This window comes from Miniopterus schreibersii (genome assembly GCF_964146895.1).
Source record: "Miniopterus schreibersii genome assembly, chromosome: 2".
Classification (NCBI taxonomy): domain Eukaryota; kingdom Metazoa; phylum Chordata; class Mammalia; order Chiroptera; family Miniopteridae; genus Miniopterus; species Miniopterus schreibersii.
In genome coordinates, this window is record NC_138102.1 from 167314837 (window position 1) to 167330435 (window position 15599).

The 15599-nt window shown below is 37.5% G+C and overlaps 1 protein-coding gene and 1 pseudogene across 3 annotated transcripts in view; one reads left to right on the top strand and one right to left on the bottom strand.

Annotated features, from left to right (window-relative positions):
* The window catches only part of C3AR1 (complement C3a receptor 1), a 65014-nt gene that overhangs the window by 4984 nt on the left and 44431 nt on the right, over positions 1–15599 (bottom strand). The window contains exon 1 of one of the 2 annotated variants that reach the window (XM_081128387.1): positions 3802–3894. The exons of the other annotated variant lie outside the window; for it this stretch is intronic. The gene's annotated coding sequence lies outside the window, so the exon portion shown is untranslated. Of the gene's footprint in view, positions 1–3801; positions 3895–15599 lie in introns of those variants that run through there. 2 annotated transcript variants of the gene reach the window in all.
* LOC308552842 (large ribosomal subunit protein uL23 pseudogene) lies at positions 2898–3358 on the top strand (annotated as a pseudogene). The gene has a single exon. The product of its transcript is annotated as a large ribosomal subunit protein uL23 pseudogene (transcript).

A 15599-nucleotide genomic window follows, 5' to 3' on the forward strand; every position in this document is an offset into this window, starting at 1 on the left:
CAGGTCGCAGGCTCCATCCCCAGTCGGGGGCGTGCAGGAAGCAGCCGATCAATGACAACTCTCATCATTGATGTTTCTATTTCTCTCTCTCACTCTCCCTTTCTCTCGCTGCAATCAATAAAGATATATTTTTTAAAAATTTGTTTTTAAAAAATATATATATATATGCACTCACATTATTGTGCAAAATCCAGGACTTTTTCACGTTGCAAAACTGAAACTCTATACCTATTCAACAACTCCCGCCCAGCCAGGTGTGGCTCAGCGGTTGAGCATCGACCTAGGATCCAGGCGATCAGGGTTCGATTCCCGGTCAGGGCGCATGCCCGGGTTGTGGGCTTGATCCCCAGTCAGGGGGCCTGCAGGAGGCAGCTGATCAATGACTCTCTCATCATTGATGTTTCTATCTCTCTCTCTCCCTCTCCTTTCCTCTCTCTGAAATCAATAATAATAATAAAAAGATTAAAAACCCAAAAACTCCTTTCCCCCTACTTCCTTCCCCTCCAACCTCTGGCAATCTCCATCCTATTTTCTGTTTCTATGCAATTGACTCTGGTACAGGTGAATCATACAGCATTCATCTTTTTGTGTGTCTATCTTATTTCACTTAGTATAATATGAAATAAGCTAGATTCGTCCATGTTGTAGCATGTGTCAGAATTTCCTTCATTACTAAGGCTGAATAATATTTCATTGTATGTACAGGCCACGTTTTGTTTATCCATTCACCTGCCAGTGGACATTTGAGTGGCTTTCACCTTTTAGCTGCTGTGAATAACACTGCTATGAATGTGAGTGTAAATGCATATTGCTTTATAAACTGCTTTCTCTTTTTCAGTTGTCAGTCTCCACATTATACAATACGCTTGTTCCCTAAGGCATAGTCGATCTCGATCTTTATTCAGTTCTTCCAACTGTTCCCCAAATACCTTTTATAGCATATTTGCCCACAATTACATCCAATCTAGGATCACACTTGCCTCGGGAGGTTGTTTCTTAAGTGTCTTAATGTAGCCTAGTTTCTCTTTTTCAAAGATACTGGCTTGTTTGGGGGTCTGTCGCCCTTACCACTCACTTCTCAACCCTGTGTAATTTGCCTTCTGCCCCTGTCACTTCACTAAAATTACCTCTAAATAAAAAACCCAAGCATCTTTTCTCTGTCTCAGTCCTTCAGAACGTACTAGGAGTCATTCGATACATTAACTCCTTAACGCTCTCTTCCCTTGGCCCCGTGACATTACTCTCCCCTAGTTGTGCACATTCCTAAAATGTACCCTACTTTATAGTTCTCCTGAACAGCTCACTATTCCAAGTTAATGCTATTTTCTGTACTTTGGGTTGTGCAGTTTACTGCTATCTGCAGTTATGTCCTTCACCTAACCTCCCTTTCCTCCATCTTTAATCTCTACCTGTTGAAATCCTAGCTATTCTTCAAGATCAGTTCAAATATTATATTTTCCTTGAAACTTACTCTGATAACCTCAGTCAGAAATTAGTTCTTCAGCCTCTTAAATTTTTGTGTGTGTGACGTTTGAACCTCTTTTCACATGAGCGTTGTTCCTAAAAGCTTGTTCCACAGAATAAGCACAAAGCCTTATATGACATAAAGATGAAATATCACTTGAATGGATAGATGTTCATTTGGAGGGTTTACTTTTTTCTTTTTTAACTAAGTTTAAAATTCTTATTTTTATCTGTTTAATCCAGTAAAAATGCTCTCTTCTTACTTCCTCTTTGTTTTCCAGTTCCCAGTTCTTAGTGGCTATAACAGCATTTTACGTCTCCCTCTATAGAGGCCCAATATACTTTTGTGACTAGGAAATAGTTCTGCTGAGTTAACTAAATGTTGTCTTAGGGCTTTAAATAATTAGCAGAAGTTAAAATAACTGAGTCAACAAAATAATAACTTCAAAAAAGTTATTCTCATTTCCTTTCCTATATTCAAATATTCAAGTCCTGCCAGTGTCCTTTCCTTCCTTGTTGTGCATGGCAGCGACCCTGATCCCCTTCCTACTCCAACACACGTATTCATGGTTAGATACATAAAATACTGAGAGAAAGATAGAGTCACAGAAAATAAACTTAGCAATCATCTCTCATCTCTATTTTTATTGTGCAGTTTGTGACACTGATACTCAGCAAATTAGTTGACTTTTACATATGCAACTAGGAGGGTTCGCAGATCCTAAGTCGAATGGCTCTCAAACTGATACTCTTTTTTTTTTTTTTTAACATTTAGTACATAATTTTATTTTATTTTATTTTTTATTTTTTTAAAATATATCTTTATTGATTTCAGAGAGAGGAAAGGAGAGGGAGAGAGAGAGATAGAAACATCAGTGATGAGAGAGTCATTGATCGAGCCCACAACCTGGGCATGTGCCCTGACCGGGAATCGAACCCTGATCACCTGGATCCCAGGTCGACGCTCAACCACTGAGCCATGCCTGGCTGGGCTTATTTTATTTTTTAAATTTATCTCTATTGTTGAAAGTATTACAGATGTCCCCTTCCTCCCCCCCACTAACCCCCTCCCCACCCCAGTGTAGCCCCCCAACCCCCACCTCCCTGAGCTATTTTAAATACCATATATTATCTGTCTTGAAATGAAAGTTTATATAAATCAGAGTTTTAAAGTCTTTCAGAACAAGATCACTTTTTTATGATTTTCCAAGTGTTTTGACTAAAAAATACCCCTACATTTAAGGTAGATAATTTTTTATTTTATTTTTAATATTGAATTGACTGACAGTAACTAAAAAGATAAGTAAAATTTGAAACTAAAATTCAACTATGATAGGAAAAGTAGATTCCAGAATCAGATACTAATAACAGGATGACAAGGAGCAAGGAGTAAGTAAAAGGCTGAATAAACAGTGCATGGGCTTTTTTTGAAGATGGTGCTGAAAGCGAAGAAGGAAGACCCTGCCCCTCCCAAAGTGGAACAGAAGCCAAAGCAAAGGCTTTGAAGGCCAAGAAAGCAGTGCTGAAAGGGGTCCACAGCCAGAAAAAGAAGACCCACACGTCACCCATCTCCCGAAGACACTGAGGCTCCGAAGGCAGCCTAAATAGCTTCAAAAGAGTGCACCCGGGAGAAACAAGCTTGACCACTATGCCATCATCAAGTTCCCCCTGACTACAGTCAGCCATGAAGAAGACAGAAGACAGCAATACACTGTGTTCATTGTGGATGTCCAGGCCAACAAGCACCAGATCCAACAGGCTGTGAAGAAGCTCTGACATTGACGTGGGCAAGGTCAACACCCTGATCAGGCCTGATGGACAGAAGAAGGCATATGTTCGACTGGCTCCTGACTGTGATGCTTTGGATGTTGCCAACAAAATTGGGATCATCTAAACTGAGTCCAGCTGGCTAATTCCAAATATAAAAATTTTACACTGTAAAAAATAAAAAAAAATATTTTAAAGTACATGGAATAAAGAATATATATACACATTTATATATGGATATAAATGTATATATATAAAATAGGCAATCAGTGATTTGAAAAAACTATTGGGGAAAACTGAAATTAAAGGACAGAAAGAGAATCAAAGCCAATTTAAGAGGGGAAAATGATGTAAAAATTCACTATTAGTTCTGAATGCATATATTAAGAGCAAAGATAAATAGACTGTGGAATATTTAGAAATGTCAAGAAAGGTGCACATGGGGAGAAAACAAAAGATATATAAGTTGGGAAGGAATAAGGGGAAATAGAAGATAATGACCCTCCAACCATCATGTACAATAAGCAAAACAAAGTAGGCACAAGTCATCAGCTGAATCTAGTTTCTTACCGGAAACCTGAGACGTAGCTCAAGGTGTCAGCACTGATCAGGAGGCCTCCACGAGTCCGGTCTGGTCCTCACTCTTAAGCACAATCAAGTCATAAAGTGTGTTTAGGAAACTGGCTGAGCTCTTCCTCTTTCCTCTCTTTACGCTGATAAATTCAACCCTACAGTTTTGACTACTATTTGACTGCACAGGAAGTGTTTCAAAGTGAGTCATTTCTAAAAGTATCAGATAAGAAAAGTAGAAAACAGAAGTGGGAGTGCATAATTCTTGAAAATTTTCTGTAGGACAGTGCATCTTTAAGAAAGAAAATACTTCTGTGCATGAGCTACTGATCTTCTAAGTGTTTGCTTTTGTTTCGTTTTAGAAATGCACCAAAATGACTCTCTGGTATGTGTGGGTGGGGATTGGGAATGGTTAGGAGGAATGACCTGCACAACCCCATGTAATGAATCTCAAATAACATCTTTTAAATGTTTAATATGTGTAAAGAAATGTGCCATGCCAGAATCAGAGAAATGGCAGTGGGTGGAGAGAGATTAACCAAAGAATTTATATGCATATATGCATAACCCATGGACATGGACAATAGTGTGGGGAAAGCCTGGGGTGGGGGCAGGGGGCCGGGGGCCGGGGGCCAGGGGCAGAGGTTGAGGAGCTTGGTAGAAGGGATCAATGGGGGAACAAGGGGGTATATGTAATACTTTCAACAATAAAGATAAATTTTTTTTTAAAAAACTGTGTTCTTATTTCTTTTTTTTTAATATACCTTTATTGATTTCAGAGAGAGGAAGGGAGAGGGAGAGAGAGATAGAAACATCAATGATGAAAGAGTCGTCATTGCCCGGCAGATGTGGCTCAGTGGCTGAGCATCCACCCAGGAACCAGGAGGTCATGGTTCAATTCCCGGTCAAGGTCATGGTTCAATTCCCGGTCAAGACTTGACCTCCAGTAGAGGGTGTGCAGGAGGCAGCCGGTAGATGATGCTTCTCTCTCATCGATGTTTTTCTCTCTCTATCCTTCTCCATTCCTCTCTCTCTAAAAATCAATAAAACATTAAAAAAAGAAAAAAGAAAAAAAAAGAAAGAGTCGTCATTGACCGGCTGCCTCCTCCATGCCCCAACTGGGGATCAAGCCCACAGCCCAGGCATGTGCCCTGACCGGGAGTCAAACCGTGATCTCCTTGATCCTAGGTCGATGCTCAACCATTGAGCCACGCCCAGCTGGACTGTTCTTATTTCTTTCTTTTTTTTTTTGCAGTTTTTATTTTATTTTATTTTATTTTTATTTTTGTTTAAAATATTACAGATGTCCCTTTTTCTCCCCAATGACCGATTCCACCCCATCCCTTCCCCCTCCCAAGTCCCTCTCCCCACCATTGTCCGTGTCCTTGGGTTGTGCATATATGCATGTAAATTCTTTGGTTACTCTCTCCCCCTCCACCCACTTGCCCTCCTCCATCCCTCTGACATTTGTCAGTCTCATCTATGCTTCCATATCATTGAATCTATTCTGTTCATCAGTTTATTAAGTTCGTTAGATTCCACGTATAAGCGAGATCATGTGATATTTGTCTTTTGCTGCCTGGCTTATTTCACTTAGCATAATATTCTCCAAGTCCATCCATACTGTCCCAAAGGGTACAAGATTCTTCTTCTTTACAGATGTGTAGTATTCCATGGTGTAAATATCCCACAGCTTTTTTATCCACTCATCTGTTCTTATTTCTTGAAGTTCTCAATCTAGTAGAACTATGTACCCATACACAAAAAACTGTAATACAACTCAGACTATAATAGTATAAACATAGAAGTAAAATAGAGTATAATAGGCAACGGTACATTTAGCCTGGGGCAATCTAGGAAAGTCTTAAGGTAGAAATAAGATAAAGTAGAAATAAGGTTTTAAAAAACTATAGGACTTCTATAGGCAGAAAAGGATGACAAGTATTTAGAGTGTTTAAGTGGAGCCTAGTCAGAAGCAGGTGGGTGGGAGAGTGCTTTAGGCATTGGGGAACAGACAGGAGTCTGGGGAATTTGATTGTGTTTCATCAGGAGAGCGCAGAAGATTGAAGCAGGACCTTGAGCAATGATTCCTTCTTAAAGTATACATTGTAAGGAATTCTCACCCACATTATTCTTTTATATATATGCATATAAAATAAAGTTTATTTGGTCAAATGTATTTGAACAGTCTTGCCCGGCCAGCGTGGCTCAGGAGTTGAGCATTGACTTGCGGTCCAGGAGATCTCGGTTAGATTCCCAGTCAGGGCACATGCCTGGTCAATCCCCAGTCGGGGCTGTTTAGGAGACAGCCGATCAATGACTCTCTCATCATTGATGTTTCTCTCTCTCTCCCTCTCCTTTCTTCTCTCTGAAATCAATAAAGATATATTAAAAATAAAAAATAAATAATAAAAAAATAAAAATAAAACATGCAGTACCTGGCTATGTAAAAAATATATAAAAAATATATAAATATATATAAATTATATATATATATATAATTTGTTGATATAAAACAATAAAATATATAAATTTTATATATATAAAATTTATAAAATAAAATATATAAATTATATATATATAAAATTTATTGATACTCAAGCCCATTCCCATCTTTCCATACTGTCTCTGTATTGGAAGCCTGGGTGCTACATTTCCTAGACCTTCTCTCTAGTGAGATTTTGAAAAGCTCTGCCAGAGGGGCATAGTCATGTGTTGGAAAGTGAAAAGAGAATCATTGCATTTGATTCTGGAACTTAGTTTGTGCAGAGAGATTACAAATCTATTTTAAAAGTAAAAGAACAAAAACTATAAAACAGAATAAATATTTAAACTATTAAAATAAAACACAGAGAGAGAGATATTAAAAGGGAAATCATTTAGTTTTTGGTTTATTCGGAGGCAGAAAATTGTGGGAGGCTCCTACAGTGGAAATGCCAGGTGTGGCCGTGGCAGGTGCTGCCAACTGTGGGCTCTAACAGGATTAGTAGTTTCAGCAGCAGCCACAGGCCTGTGAGTTCCTAAATTTCTGCTAAGCAAAGCAAGAGCTCCAGTCTCAAAGACAAGTACACACTTGCCCATTCTAGGTAACTTCCTTTTTCACTTTTTCCTTCTAATTTTATGGAAGCAGCCTCTTGTAGTTATATTACTTTCTCCTCATTTATGTTTCTAGTCCTTCCAATACTTTTATATCCAAATCAATACCCTGAATTCAATACCCTGTTTGAAATACCTACAATGGTTTCTATATTCCTGGCTGAGGAATGACTAAATCAAATATTCATTGTACCTACTCTATAGAATTTTTAATGTAAAGAAATCAATACATGCAAAGCACTTAAAACAGTGCCTTCATTCAATAAATGTTAGCAATTATTATGTCAAAAAACTAATGTTTCCAGTTACCTATTAGATCAAAACTAGCCTTCCATTGCCATGGCCAGTGTGGGTCAGTTGGTTGAGTGTCGCCCTGTGCACCGAAAGGTCACTGGCTCAATTCCCAGTCAGGGCACATACCCAGGTTGCTGGTTCAATCCCCAGTAGGGGTGCATACAGGAGGCAAGCAATCATTGTTTCTCTCTCACATGGCTGTTTCTCTTTTTCTCTCCCTCTCCCTTCCTCTTTCTCTAAATAATAAAAAAAAAAATCAATAAAAACATTAAAAAACACACAAAAAACTAGCCTCCCATCTTGGACATGTAGCAAATAATCTATAGGATATTCCCTTCCTAGTGTTAAGTCACACCCTTTCTGTCTAATCAAATTCTAACACATGGCCCTCAAAGATGTAGATTAAATGTACTCTGTGCTCCCTACAGCAGAGCTGCCTAATTATGCACATAGTTACAGTAAAACCAAGTAGGAACACAAGTTGAACAAAGTTGCCCAGAAACTAAGGTAATTTAGTTGAGAAGTAAATAAATAAAAACAAAACAAAAATAGTATGTATAATAACATACTATCCAATGAACTTAAAACAACAAATATCCAACGCACTTAGGCTTAGATCTTAAAGAAAGCAGCCGTGTTTGGTATGAAGAAATCACTCAAGTCTGAGTGGTTAAAAGAAAATTTAAACAACTTTCCTTCTCCTATTAATTTGTTGGTTATTGATTTTCTATTATAGTATGTATCTAGGGCAGCCAAGGAAGAAAGATTAGAAGGAAAGTAAATTGAGCTTAATGAACACATTTTTGTGACTTTAGTTACATAAAAATGAAAGTGGACAGGGCATGAAGCTTCAGTTTGTGTTTATCTAATCTAGATAGAAACCATAGGAACTTTTCTGGGGGACAGGGTTCAGAACTATTGAGGGGTGGATGGCTCTCATAAATTTTATAGATCTAGATAAATTTTTGAGTAAATTTTGATTGATATTTCAAGTTAGCTATCCTACTGGTGAATTATTAAAATGTCTTCTTTATTTTTTCTCTCCTTGTCCTTTCCTTCCCCATTTCATGTTCCGTAGTATGCACGAAAAAGAATGTGGTGTTACACAAGCATACTGGCTTAGAAAACCACCCATCTTCTCCCTCTGTGTAGGGAAATACTCAGTTCTTCATCTCCAGTGTGTCTCCTTTACTTTCACAAGTTGACATAACTTCTTACACTGCTAATCAAATGGATTTGATTATTTGCTAGAGTGGATCACAGAACCCAAGGAAACACATTTACCAGATTATTAAGGGATATGATAAAGGATATAGGTGAACAGCCAGATGAAGAGATACATAGGGTGAGGTCTGGGAGGGTTCTGCACCAGAGCTTCTGTCCATGTGGAGTTGAGGTTGCCTCACTTTCCCAGTGTGGATGTGTTCACCCACCTGGAAGCTTTCCAAATCCTGTATTTTTGAGATTTTTATGGAGACTTTATCAAATAGATATGATAAATTATTAACTCAATATTTAGCCCTTTTTCCTTCTAAAGAGAATTGGGGGGGGGGTACTAAAAGTTTTAAGCTTCTAATCATAGCTTGGACTGTTTACTGATTGACCAACCCTTATCCAGGAGCCATCCATTAGCCCACGAGAGTTGCCTCATTAGAACAAAAGACACTTCTATCATTCAGGAAATTATAGGGCTTTCAGGAGCTGTGTCATGAACCAGGGTCAAAAGCCAAATATTAGAACAAAAGATGCTCCTGGTGATCTTATTAGTTAGGAATTTATAAGGCTTTTGGAGCCCTGAGTCAAGACCCAGGGGCAGAGACCAAAATGTCAATTTCTTATTATAAATCATGATATTACGCATACCCATTTCAGGTGAAATAAATGCTCTTTCTATATCTCTTCAAGCCATTTTACATTGCGCACATTTGTCAGCCATTTAAGGGAAAATAGTGTTGAAATGGTAACTCCATTTTAGTTGTCTTCTCTGTTGTATAGCTCCTGAAATACTAATAATGAATGTGTCAATGTTTATATTTACCTAAACAAGCATAATTCTTACTTCAAATGTAAATTAGTATTAATAACAGTAATAACTTTCACATTGAGGGCTTATCTACCAGACACTGTGCTAAGTGCTTCATCGACTGTACCTTATTTAACTCTCACAACACTCCAATCAAGAGATAGGTACTAATACTAGTATCTCATTGTCGAAAAGTACACGATGATGCAAAGAGACTAATAAGTTATCTAAGTTCACACACCATGTAAACGACAGAATTAGAACCAGACAGTTGGCCTCCAGAACCTATGCTTACAATATGAGAACTGAAACAGGAAGGCAGAGCACCACCTTGTTTGACCTGAGCTGTGTAAATGCATGTCCAGCAACTCAAGTTTTATTGTTATCCTGTACATGTCCAGGAAAAACTGTGAAAGTTCAGTGGATGTTAATTTTGTGGCTACAAATAAATTTTAGTGAATAGGCAAATTCACAAATAAGGAATCCACGAATAATGAGGATCTACTGTAATTACCAAAACTCTTGGTTGCAAAATAGCTGACAAGAGGAGGTAGTCCACAGAAAGCCTCAGATCAACAAACCACCCAAGGACACCAGAGCCAAACCTAGACAGCTCCTCACATTGCCTGATACACAAGTGCCTCCCAGGAGAACAGAAATCAGCATATAAAACAGCGAGCTGCAGACAACATAAGCTGCCCAGAAGAAACTCCCCTGACTGACTTTCTTCCCCACCCCCCCTCCCGCCCCTGCCACTTAGGAAAAAGAAAAGAAAAAAAAATTTTTTTTCTTTTTAAATTTTATAAGTTTTTTTAATTTTTAAAAAATTTTAATTAATTTTCTTTAAAGAATTTTGTTTTGCTTAGCTTGTTTTTTGTTTTGTTTTGTTTATTTGCTTTGTTTTGTTTTATCTTTGCTTCTACTACCAAGATTTTCTTGATATTTCTTCTTAATAACTGGGACTTTATCATTATAATCAATAAGTTTACTGCTTTTCTCTCTAGTTTCCACCATATCTCTTATTGGACTCCCTCCCTGCCAGGGTTTTTTCTCTCTCTCTCTCTCCTCTCGATCCATGAGCATAACTTTTTTCCTTCTTCTTCTTCTTTTCTTTCTTTCTTTTGTTTTTCTCCCTTCTATCTTCTTGTCTTTTTGTTTGATTGTTAGTTTCTATTATTCTCTTTATTGTATTTTTATTTTTTCATTTTCAACTATTATCTTATTCTTATTCTCTCTCTTAATTTTTTGCTTGCCCTTCTTTCAGGATCTTTTCTCTACCCTTTTACCTTTCATTAGCTTTTCAATTTTTTACATTTTAGTTTAGCTTATTATTATTATTTTCTAAATTTTCGTCACTATTAACAACAATATACTTTTCTTTCTCTAGCTTTACTTTTCTTTCTCTCTTATTTTTACCTTTTTTTTTTTTTTTTTGCTTTAGAGTTTGTGTTCTCCCTTCACTCTCCCAGTACTATTTTTACTTGAGTTGTTTTCATTGTGATTGTCAAGAGATTTTGTAAGATCCCCCTTGTTTCCTGGGAGTTCAGTTGGGTATTGTCCTGCCTTGCCAGCACCGGTACAACAGCTTACATAACGTGGTTGGCGCTGAGACACACAGTTAGCCACCCTGAGAGGAGAGTCTTCCCAAGGACTGGTCAACAACAATCTAGACCCAATTACAACAGGAGAGCCCAAAGAACCCACAAAAGGGACACCCACAAAAGGGACATGCCTAGAGCAAAGAGCTCAGAAGTACAAGGAAAACACACCTCTGGGCTCCACTGGATTCACAATACAAAATCCCTCCCCATAAGACTAGGAGACAGCAAATATATCTAATATATAGATACGAACACTAAGAGCCACCAAAATAGGGACACAAGAAACAACCCCCAAACTAAAGAAAAGAAAAAATCACCAGAAAATGACTTTGATGAGATGGAGTTAAGCAAGTTATCAGAAACAGAGTTCAGAGTAATGGTTATAAAGGTGCTCAAGGAAATTAATGAGAACAAGGCAGTTGATGGTAAGGTCGAGGAACTTAGTGAAAACATGAAAAAAGATTCATATCTTAAACAAGAATCAGGCAGAAATAAAGAATACTATATCTTATATCAAGAATACACTGAGTCTGGCTGGGCATGGCTCAGTGGTTGAGCATTGACCTAGGGCCCAGGTGATAGGGGTTCTATTCCTGGTCAGGGCACATGTCTGGGTTGTGAGCTCAATCCCCAGTCAGGGCATGCAGGAAGCAGTCGATCAATGACTCTCTAATCATTGATGTTTCTATCTCTCTCTCTCTCTCCTTTCCTTTCTCTGAAATCAATAAAGATATATATATATTTTTTTTAAAAAAGAATGCACTGGAAGGAATTAAAAGGAGGCTCATTGAAGCAGAAGATAGAATAAGTGACTTAGAAGATAAGGTAGAAAAAAATCACTCAGTCAGAGCAGCAAAAAGAAAAAACACTTAAAAAGCATGAAGACAGTTTAAGGGAGCTTTGGGACAACATGAGCACAATAACATTCGCATTATAGGAATGCCAGAGGGGGAGGAAAGAGAGCAATGGATAGAGAACTTGGTGGAGGAAATAATGAAAGAAAACTTCCCTAGGCTGGCGAGGGAGAAAGCCACACAAGTTCAGGAAGCAGAGAGGGTTCCAAACAAGAGAGACCCAAAGAGACCCACTCCAAGACACATCATAATTAAAATGGCAAATGTCGAGGACAAAGAGAAAATATTAAGGGCTGCAAGAGAGAGACAAGCAGTGACCTACAAGGGAACCCCCATAAAGCTGACATCGGATTTCTCAACAGAAACTCTTCAGGCCAGAAGGGAGTGGCATGAAGTTCTCAAAGTAATGAAAAGCAAGAACATGCAACCAAGATTGCTTTAACCATCAAGGCTATCATTTAAAATTGAAGGTGAAATAAAAAGCTTCCCAGACAAAAAAAGGCTAAACGAGTTCAGTGCCACCAAACCAGCATTGCAAAAAATGCTAAAAGGACTGCTTTAAGAAAAAGAAGGAATAGTGAGAGAAAGGTACATCAGCGTAAAGGGGGAAAATGGCATTAAATAAGCTTATATCAATAGGAACCTTAAATATAAGCAGAATAAATGGTACATTCAAGAGACATAGGTAGCTGAATGGATAAGAAAACAGGACCCAAATATATGCTGTCTACAAGAGACCCACCTGAGAGCAAAAGACTCACACAGGCTAAAAGTGAAGGGATGGAGTAAAATATTCCATGCAAATGGAAAGGAAAAGAAAGCTGGAGTAGCAATTCTTATTTCTGACAAAAATGACTTCAAAATAAAGACCATAACAAGAGACAAAGAAAGGGATCAACCCAACAGGAGGAAATAACCCTTGTAAACATTTATGCACCCAATATAGGAGCATCTAAATATATAAAAAATTTCTTGGTGGACTTTAAGGGGGAGACTGACAGCAACACAATCATAGTGAGGGACTTTAACAACCCACTGTCAGCACTGGACAGATCATCAAGACAAAAAAATCAACAGAGAAGCACAGAACTTAAATGACTCACTAGATCTAATGGATTTAATTGACATTTACAGAACATTTCATTCCAAATCAGCAGAATACGCATTCTTCTCAAGTGGACATGGAGCATTCTCAAAAATAGACCACATGTTAGGACACAAGGCAAGTCTCTACAAATTCAAGAAGATTGAAATCATATCTTCTTGGATCACAGTGCTATGAAACTGGAAATCAGCCACTATAAAAAAACTCAAAAATATTCAAACACATGGAAGCTAAATAGCATGTTATTAAACAATTAATGGATTACCAATGAGATCAAGGAAGAAATCAAATACTTCAAGGAAAAAAAATGAAAATGAACAGACAACAACCCCAAATCTATGGGACACAGTGAAAGAAGTCCTGAGAGGAAAGTTCATAACATTACAGGCCTATCTCAAGAAACAAGAAAAAGTTGTAATGAACCATCTAACACGACAACTAAAAGAACTAGAACGAGAACAGCAAGGAAAGCCCCAAGGAAGTAAAAGGAAGGAAGTAATAAAGATCAGAGCAGAAATTAATGACATAGAGACTCAAAAAACAATACAAAAAATCAATGAAACCAAGAGCTGGTTCTTTGAAAAGATAAATAACAGTGATGCACCTTTAGCCAGACTCACTAAGAAACAAAGAGAGAGGACCCAAATAAATATAATCAGAAATGAAAGAGGTGATATAACAACCAACCCAACAGAAATACAAAGAATTGTAAGAAAATACTGTGAACAAATATATGCCAACAAACTTGACAACCTGGGTGAAATGGACAAATTCCTAGAAGCATACAACCTTCCAAAGCTGAATCAAGAAGAGGCAGAAAACCTGAATAGGCTGATAACAACTAATGAATTTGAAGCAATAATGAAAAAACTCCCAGCAAACAAAAGTCCTGGACCAGAAGGATTTACAGGCAAGTTTTACCAAACATTCAAAGAATAATTAACACCTAATCTACTGAAACTATTCCAGAAAATTCAAGAGGAAGGAAAACTTCCAAACTCTTTTTATGAGGCCAGCATCATCCTAATCCCAAAACCAGATAAAGACACTACAAAGAAAGAAAATTACAGGCCAATATCTCTGATGAACATAGTTGCTAAAATCCTCAACAAAATACTAGCAAACTGGATCCAGCAGTACATTAAAAAGATCATACACCATGACCAAGTGGGATTTATTCTGGGGATGCAAGGCTGGTACAACATCTGCAAATCAATAAACGTGATACATCACATAAATAAAATGAAGGACAAAAATCATATGATTATATCAATAGATGCAGAAAAAAACATTCGACAAAATCTAGCACCCATTTCTCATAAAAACTCTCAGCAAAGTGGGAATAGAGGGATCATACCTCAACATCAAAAGGCCATATATGACAAACCTACAGCCAACATCACATTCAATGGTCAAAAACTAAAATTATTTCCCTTAAAAACAGGAACAAGACAGGGATGTCTGCTTTCACCATTCTTATTCAACATAGTACTGGAAGTCCTCGCCATAGCCATCAGACAGGAAGAAAACATAAAAGGTATCCAAATTGGAAAGGAGGAAGTAAAACTGTCATTATTTGCAGATGACATGATATTGTACATAGAAAGCCCTAAAGACTCCATCAAAGTACTACTAGATTTGATAAATGAATTTGGCAAGGTAGCTGAATACAAAAGCAACATCCAGAAATCAATGGCATTCTTATACACCAACAATGAACTTTCAGAAAGAGAAATTAAAAAAACAATACCATTTACCATTGCAACTGAAAAAAATAAGATACTTGCCCAGCTGGCATGAATCAGCAGTTGAGCATCGACCTATGACCCAGGAGATCGAGATTCAATTTCCAGTTGGGGCACATACCTGGGTTTTGGGCTTGATCCCTAGTGGGGGGCATGCAGGAGGCAGCTGATGGATGACTCTCTCATCATTGATGTTTCTCTCTCTAAAATCAATAAAGACATATTTAAAAAATAAATACATAAATAAGATACATAGGAATAAACTTAACCAAGGATGTAAAAGACCTGTTCTCAGAAAACTACAGGACACTGAAAAAGAAATAGCGGAAGATATAAACAAGTGGAAGAATATTCCATGTTCATGGATTGTAAGAATTAATATCATTAAAATGTCCACACTACCCAAAGCTATTTATAGATTCAATGCAATTCCAATTAAAATACCAACAGCATATTTAACAGATCTAGAACAAACATTTCAAAAATTTATCTGGAACCAAAAAAGACCCTGAATAACTGCACCCATCTTGAGAAAAAAGGACAGAGTGGGAGGGATCACTTTACTGGATATCAAACTGTACTACAAAGCCACTGTAATCAAAACAGCCTAGTATTGGTACAACCCCAGGCATATAGACCAATGGAACAGAATAGAGACCCCAGAAACAGACCCAAGCCATTATGATCCGTTAATATCTGACTAAGGAGGCAAGGGCATACAATGGAGAAAAGACAGCCTCTTCAATAAATGGTGCTGGGAAAATTGGACAGGTACATGCAAAAAAGTCAAACTAGACCTCCACCTTTCACCATACACTGACTATAGCCAGTACTTCATATCCGTGGTTTCTGTATCTGTGGATGCAATCAATTGTGGATTGAAAATATTCCAAAAAATGTTATGTTGTTATTGATATGTACTATGTAGTTAGGCTTATGATGGTTGCGTCTGTACTGAATATATCCAGACCTTTTTCTTGTCATTATTGCCTAAACAAAACAGTATAACAACTATTTGCATAGCAGTTACATTGTGTTAGATATTATAAATAATCTAGAGATAATTTAAAGTATATGGAG